Source organism: Halictus rubicundus, unplaced genomic scaffold (genome assembly GCF_050948215.1).
Source record: "Halictus rubicundus isolate RS-2024b unplaced genomic scaffold, iyHalRubi1_principal scaffold0050, whole genome shotgun sequence".
NCBI classification, from domain to species: domain Eukaryota; kingdom Metazoa; phylum Arthropoda; class Insecta; order Hymenoptera; family Halictidae; genus Halictus; species Halictus rubicundus.
Genome location: NW_027488591.1, coordinates 525,541 through 534,299, shown reverse-complemented (window position 1 = coordinate 534,299; position 8,759 = coordinate 525,541).

Genomic DNA, 8,759 nt, shown 5'->3' with positions numbered 1-8,759 from the left:
ACCCTATACTTTCCTCTACCCTATCCTATCCTCCATAAGATCGTATCCTCTATCCTATCCTATCCTCTATCCTATCCTATCCCCTCTCCTATCCTATCCTCTACCCTATCCTATCCTCTATCCTATCCTATCCTCTATCCTATCGTATCCTCTATCCTATCAACTATCCTATCCTATCCTATCCTCTATCCTATCCTATCCTCTATCCTATCCTATCCTCTATCCTATCCTATCCTCTATCATATCCTATCCTATCTTCAACCCTATTTGATTCGTAACCCTATCCTCATTCGTATCGTATACTCCATCCTAACATATCCGCTATCCTATCCTATCCTCTACATTATAATATCCTCTATCCTATCCAATCCCCTATCCTATCCTCAACCCTATCCTATCCTCATTCGTATCCTATACTCCATCCTAACCTATCCGCTATCCTATCCTATCTCCTATCCTATAATATCCTCTATCCTATCCAATCCTCTATCCTATCCTATCCTCTCCTCTATCGTGTCCTATCCTCTATCCTAACTAATCCTCTATCCCATCCTCTATCCCGACCTATCCTCTATCCTATCCTATCCTGTATCCTATCCTAACCTCTATCCTATCCTATCCTCTATCCTATCCTATCCTCTATCCTATCCTATTCTCTATCCAATCCTATCCTATCCTGAATCCTATCCAATCCCCTATCTTATCCTCTATCCGATCCTATCCCTTATCCTATCCAATCCCCTATCTTATCCTCTATCTTATCCTATCCTATCCAATCCTCTATCCTATCCTCTATCTTATCCTATCCTATCCAATCCTCTATCCTATTCTCTATCCTATCCTCTATCCTATCCAATCCCCTATCCTATCCTCTATCCTATCCTATCCTCTATCCTATCCAATCCCCTAACCTATCCTACCCTCTATAATATAATATCCCCTATAATATCCAGTCCTCTATCCTATCCTCTATCCTATCCTCTATCCTCTATCCTACCCTCTATCCTATCCTATCCTCTTTCCTATCCTATCCTATATCCTATCCTATCCGCTATCCTATCCTACCCTCTATCCTATAATATCCCCTATCCTATCCAATCCTCTATCCTATCCTCTATCCTATCCTCTATCCTATCCTCTATCCTCTATCCTATCCTCTATCCTATCCTATCCTCTATCCTATCCTATCCTCTATCCTATCCTATCCTCTATCCTAGTCAATCCTCTATCCTATCCTATTCTCTATCCTATCCAATCCCCTATCCTATCCGCTATCGTCTGCTCTATCCTATCCTATCCTGAATCATATCGTATTCTCTATCGTCTGCTCTATCCTATCCTATCCGCTATCGTCTGCTCTATCCTATCCTATTATGAATCATATCGTATCCTCTATCGTCTGCTCTATCCTATCCTATCCACTATCCTATCCTACCCTCAATCCTAGCCTATCCTCTATCCCATACCATCCTCTATCCTATCCCATCCTCTTTCCTATCCTATCCTATATCCTATCCTATCCGCTATCCCATCCTACCCTCTATCCTATCCTATCCTCTTTCCTATCCTATCCTATATCCTATCCTATCCGGTATCCTATCCTACCCTCTATCCTATAATATCAACTATCCTATCCAATCCTCTATCCTATCCTCCATCCTATCCTCCATCCTCTATCCTATCCTCCTTCCTATCCTATCCTCTATCCAATCCTATCCTCTATCCTAGCCTGTCCTCTATCCTATCCTATTCTCTATCCTATCGTCTATCCTATCCTATCCTCTGTCATATCCTATCCTCTATCCAATCCAATCCCCTATCCTATCCGCTATCGTCTGCTCTATCCTATCCAATCCCATATCCTATCCTCTATCCTATCCTATCATCTATCCTATCCTATCCTCTTTCCCATCCTACCCTCAATCCTATCCTATCCTCTTTCCTATCCTATCCTATATCCTATCCTATCCTACCCTCTATCCTATAATATCCCCTATCCTATCCAATCCTCTATCCTATCCTCTCTCCTATACTCTATCCAATACTATCCTCTATCCTAGCCTATCCTCTATCCTATCGTCTATCCTATCCTATCCTCTATCGTATCCTATCCTAAATCCTATCCAATTCTCTATCCTCTCCTCTATCCCGTCCTATCATCAATCCTATCATATCCTGTATCCTAACATATCCTCTATCATATCCTATGCTCTATCCTATCCTATCCTCTATCCAATCCAATCCCCTATCCTATCCGCTATCGTCTGCTCTATCCTATCCTATCCAGAATCATATCGTATCCTCTATCCTATCCTATCCTCTATCCTATCCTACCCTCTATCCTATCCTATCCTCTATCCCATCCTACCCTCAATCCTATCCTATCCTCTTTCCTATCCTATCCTATATCCTATCCTATCCGCTATCCTATTCTACCCTCTATCCTATAATATCCCCTATCCCATCCAATCCTCTATCCAACCCTCTATCCTATCCTCTATCCTCTATCCTATCCTCCATCCTATCCTATCCTCTTTCCTATCCTATCCTATATCCTATCCTATCCTACCCTCTATCCTATAATATCCCCTATCCCATCCAATCCTCTATCCTACCCTCTATCCTATCCTCTGTCCTCCATCCTATCCTCTATCCTATCCTATCCTCTATCCAATCCTATCCTCTATTCTAGCCTATCCTCTACCCTATCCTATTCTCTATCCTATCGCCTATCCTATCCTATCCTCTATCGTATCCTATCCTAAATCCTATCCAATCCTCTAACCTCTCGTCTATCCCGTCCTACCCTCAAACCTATCCTATCCTCAATCCCATCCTAATCTCTATCCTATCCTATCCTCTTTCCTATCCTATTCTATCCGCTATCCTATCCTACCCTCTATCCTATAATATCCCCTATCCTATACAATCCTCTATCCTATCCTCTATCCTATCCTCTATCCTCTATCCAATCCTCTATCCTATCCTATCCTCTATCCTATCCATCCTATATCCCATACTCTATCCTATCCTATCCTGTATCCTATCCTATCCTCTATCGTATCCTATCCTCTATCCTATCCTATCCTCTATCCTATTCTATTCCCTATCCTATCCTATCCTCTATCCTATCCTATCCTCTATCCTATCCTATCCTCTATCCTATCCTATCCTCTATCCTATCCTATCTTCTATCCTATCCTATCCTCTATCCTATTCTATTCCCTATCCTATCCTACCCTCTATCCTATAATATCCCCTATCCCATCCAATCCTCTATCCAACCCTCTATCCTATCCTCTATCCGCTATCCTATCCTATCTCCTATCCTATAACATCCTCCATCCTATCCAATCCTCTATCCTATCCTCTATCCTATCCTATCCTATCCTCTATCCTATCCTCTATCCTATCCTATTCTATCCTCTATCCTATCCTATCCACTATCCTATCCTAGCCTCAATCCTATCCTATCCTCTATCCTATCCTATCCTCTATCCTATCCTATCCTCTATCCTAGTCAATCCTCTATCCTATCCTATTCTCTATCCTATCCATTCCCTTATCCTATCCGCTATCGTCTGCTCTATCCTATCCTATCCTGAATCATATCGTATTCTCTATCGTCTGCTCTATCCTATCCTATCCGCTATCGTCTGCTCTATCCTGTCCTATTATGAATCATATCGTATCCTCTATCGTCTCCTCTATCCTATCCTATCCACTATCCTATCCTACCCTCAATCCTAGCCTATCCTCTATCCCATCCCATCCTCTATCCTATCCCATCCTCTTTCCTATCCTATCCTATATCCTATCCTATCCGCTATCCCATCCTACCCTCTATCCTATCCTATCCTCTTTCCTATCGTATCCTATATCCTATCCTATCCGGTATCCTATCCTACCCTCTATCCTATAATATCCCCTATCCTATCCAATCCTCTATCCTATCCTCCATCCTATCCTCTATCCTCTATCCTATCCTCTATCCTATCCTATCCTCTATCCAATCCTATCCTCTATCCTAGCCTATCCTCTATCCTATCCTATTCTCTATCCTATCGTCTATCCTATCCTATCCTCTGTCATATCCTATCCTCTATCCAATCCAATCCCCTATCCTATCCGCTATCGTCTGCTCTATCCTATCCTATCCAGCATCATATCGTATCCTCTATCCTCTGCTCTATCCTATCCAATCCCATATCCTATTCCCTATCCTATCATATCCTCTATCTTATCCTATCCTCTTTCACATCCTACCCTCAATCCTAACCTATCCTCTTTCCTATCCTATCCTATATCCTATCCTATCCTACCCTCTATCCTATAATATCCCCTATCCTATCCAATCCTCTATCCTATCCTCTCTCCTATACTCTATCCAATCCTATCCTCTATCCTAGCCTATCCTCTATCCTATCGTCTATCCTATCCTATCCTCTATCGTATCCTATCCTAAATCCTATCCAATTCACTATCCTCTCCTCTATCCCGTCCTATCATCAATCCTATCATATCCTGTATCCTATCATATCCTCTATCATATCCTATGCTCTATCCTATCCTATCCTCTATCCAATCCAATCCCCTATCCTATCCGCTATCGTCTGCTCTATCCTATCCTATCCAGAATCATATCGTATCCTCTATCCTCTGCTCTATCCTATCCAATCCCCTATCCTATCCTCTATCCTATCCTATCCTCTATCCTACCCTATCCTCTATCCTATCCTATCCTCTATCCTATCCTATCCTCTATCCCATCCTACCCTCAATCCTATCCTATCCTCTTTCCTATCCTATCCTATATCCTATCCTATCCGGTATCCTATCCTACCCTCTATCCTATAATATCCCCTATCCCATCCAATCCTCTATCCAACCCTCTATCCTATCCTCTATCATATCCTATCCTCTTTAATATCCTATCCTATATCCTATCCTTTCCGCTATCCTATCCTACCCTCTATCCTATAATATCCCCTATCCCATCCAATCCTCTATCCTACCCTCTATCCTATCCTCTATCCTCTATCCTATCCTCTATCCTATCCTATCCTCTATCCAATCCTATCCTCTATTCTAGCCTATCCTCTATCCTATCCTATTCTCTATCCTATCGCCTATCCTATCCTATCCTCTATCGTATCCTATCCTAAATCCTATCCAATCCTCTAACCTCTCGTCTATCCCGTCCTACCCTCAAACCTATCCTATCCTCAATCCCATCCTAATCTCTATCCTATCCTATCCACTTTCCTATCCTATCCTATATCCTATCCTATCCGCTATCGTATCCTATCCTCTATCCTATCCTATCCTCTATCCTATCCTATTCCCTATCCTATCCTATCCTCTATCCTATCCTATCCTCTATCCTATCCTATCCTCTATCCTATCCTATCCTCTATCCTATCCTATCCTCAAGCATATCCTATCCTCAATTCTATCCTATCCTCTATCCTAACCTATCCTCTATCCTATCCTATCCTCTATCCTATCCTATCCTCTATACTACCCTATCCTCAATCCTATCCTATCCTATCTCCTATCCTATAATATCCTCTATCCTATCCAAACCTCTATCCTATCCTCTATCCTATCCTCTATCCTATCCTCTATCCTATCCTATCCTATCCTCTATCCTATCCTATCCACTATCCTATCCTAGCCTCAATCCTATCCTATCCTCTATCCTATCCTATCCCCTATCCTATCCTATCCTCTATCCTATCCTCTATCCTATCCTCTATCCTATCCTTTATCCTATCCTCTATCCTCTATCCTATCCTATCCTCTATCCTATCCTATCCCCTACCCTGTCCTATCCTCTATCCAATCCTATCCTCTATCCTATCCTGTCCTCTATCCTATCCTATTCCCTATCATATCCTATCCTCTATCCTATCCTATCCTCTATCCTATCCTATCCTCTATCCTATCCTATCCTCTATCCAATCCTATCCTCTTTCGCCTCCTATCCTCTATCCTATCCAATCCCCTATCCTATCCTCTATCCTATCCTTTCCACTACCCTATACTTTCCTCCATCCTATCCTATCCTCCATAAGATCGTATCCTCTATCCTATCCCGTCCTCTATCCTATAATATCATCTATCCTATCATATCCTGTATTATATCCTACCCTCTATAATATCCGAGCCTCTAACCTATCCTATCCTCAATCCTATCGTATCCTCTATCCTATCCAATCCCCTATCCTATCGTCTATAGTATCCTATCCTCTATCATATCCAATCCTATATCCTATCCTCTATCCTATCCTATCCTATCCTCTATCCTATCCTATCCTCTTTCCTATACAATCCCCTATCCTAACCTCTATCCTATCCAATCCCCTATCCTATCCTCTATCCTATCCGATCCTCTATCGTATCCTATACTCTATCCTATCCAATCCCCTATCCTATCCTCTATCCGATCCTATCCTCTATCCTATCCTATCCTCTATAATATCGTATCCTCTATCCTATCCTATCCGCTATCCTATCCAATCCCTTATCTTATCCTCTATCTTATCCTATCCTATCCAATCCTCTATCCTATCCTCTATCTTATCCTATCCTATCCAATCCTATATCCTATCCTCTATCCTATCCTCTATCCTATCGTATCCTCTATCCTATCCTATTCTCTATCCAATCCTATCCTCTATCGTATCCTATTCTCTATCCTATCCAATCCTATATCGTATCCTCTATCTTATCCTATCCTATCCAATCCTCTATCCTATCCTCTATCCTATCCTATGCTCTATCCTATCCTATCCTCTATCCTATCCTATCCTCTATCCTATCCTATCCTCTATCCTATCCTATCCTCTATCCTATCCTCTATCCTATCCTATCCTTTCCTCTATCCTATCCTATCCTCTATCCTATTCTCTATCCAATCCTATTCTCTATCCTATCCAATCCCCTATCCTATCCTCTATCGTCTCCTATCCTCTATCCTATCCAATCCCCTATCCTATCCTGTATCCTTTCCGATCCTCTATCGTATCCTATACTCTATCCTATCCAGTCCCCTATCTTATCCTCTATCCGATCCTATCCCTTATCCTATCCAATCCCCTATCTTATCCTCTATCTTATCCTATCCTATCCAATCCTCTATCCTATCCTCTATCTTATCCTATCCTCTATCCTATCCTATCCTGAATCCTATCCTATCCTATCCTCTATCCTACCCTATAATCTATCCTATCCTATCCTCTATCCTATCCTATCCTCTATCCTATGCTATCCTCTACCCTGTCCTATCCTCTATCCAATACTATCCTCTATCCTATTCTGTCCTCTATCCTATCCTATTCCCTATCATATCCTATCCTCTATCCTGTCCTATCCTCTATCCTATCCTATCCTCTATCCTATCCTATCCTCTATCCTATCCTATCCTCAATTCTATCCTATACTTCATCCTATCCTATCCACTATCCTATCCCATCCTCTATCCTATAATATCCTCTATCCTATCCAATCCTCTATCCTATCCTCTATCCTATTCTCTATCCAATCCCATCCTCTTTCGCCTCCTATCCTCTCTCCTATCCAATCCCCTATCCTATCCTCTATCCTATCCTTTCCACTACCCTATACTTTCCTCCATCCTATCCTATCCTCCATAAGATCGTATCCTCTATCCTATACCGTCCTCTATCCTATAATATCATCTATCCTATCATATCCTGTATTATATCCTATCCTCTATAATATCCGAGCCTCTAACCTTTCCTATCCTCAATCCTATCCTATCCTCTATCCTATCCAATCCCCTATCCTATCGTCTATAGTATCCTATCCTCTATCATATCCAATCCTATATCCTATTCTCTATCATATCCAATCCTATATCCTATCCTCTATCCTATCCTATCCTATCCTCTATCCTATCCTATCCTCTATCCTATCCTATCCTCTATCCTATCCTATCCTCTATCCTATCCTATCCTCTATCCTATCCTATCCTCTATCCTATCCCATCCTCTATCCTATCCTATCCTCTATCCTATCCTATCCTCTATCCTATCCTATCCTCTATCCTATCCTATCCTATCCTCAACCCTATCCTATCCTCATTCGTATCCTATACTCCATCCTAACCTATCCGCTATCCTATCGTAACTCCTATCCTATAATATCCTCTATCCTATCCAATCCTCTATCCTATCCTCTATCCTATTCTATCCTCTATCCTATCCTATATTCTATAATTTCGTATCCTCTATCCTATCCTATCCTCTATCCTATCCAATCCTATATCCTATCCTATCCGCTATCCTGTCCTATCCTCTATCCTATAATATCCCCTATCCTATCCAATCCTCTATCCTATCCTCTACCCTATCCTCTATCCTATCCTATCCTCTATCCAATCCTATCCTCTATCCTATTCTATACTCTACCCTATCCTATCCGCTATCCTATCCTATCCTCTATCCTATCCTATCCTCTACCCTATCCTATCCTCTATCCTATCCTATAATCTATCCTATCGTATCCTATATCCTATCCTATCCTCTATCCTATCCTATCCTCTATCCTATCCTATCCTCTATCCTATCATATCCTCTATCTTATCCTATCCTCTATCCTATGCTATCCTCTATCCTATCCTATCCTCTATCATATCCTATGCTCTATCTTATCCTATCCTCTATCCTATCCTATCCTCTATCGTCTCCTGTCCTCTATCCTATACAATCCCCTATCCTATCCTCTATCCTATC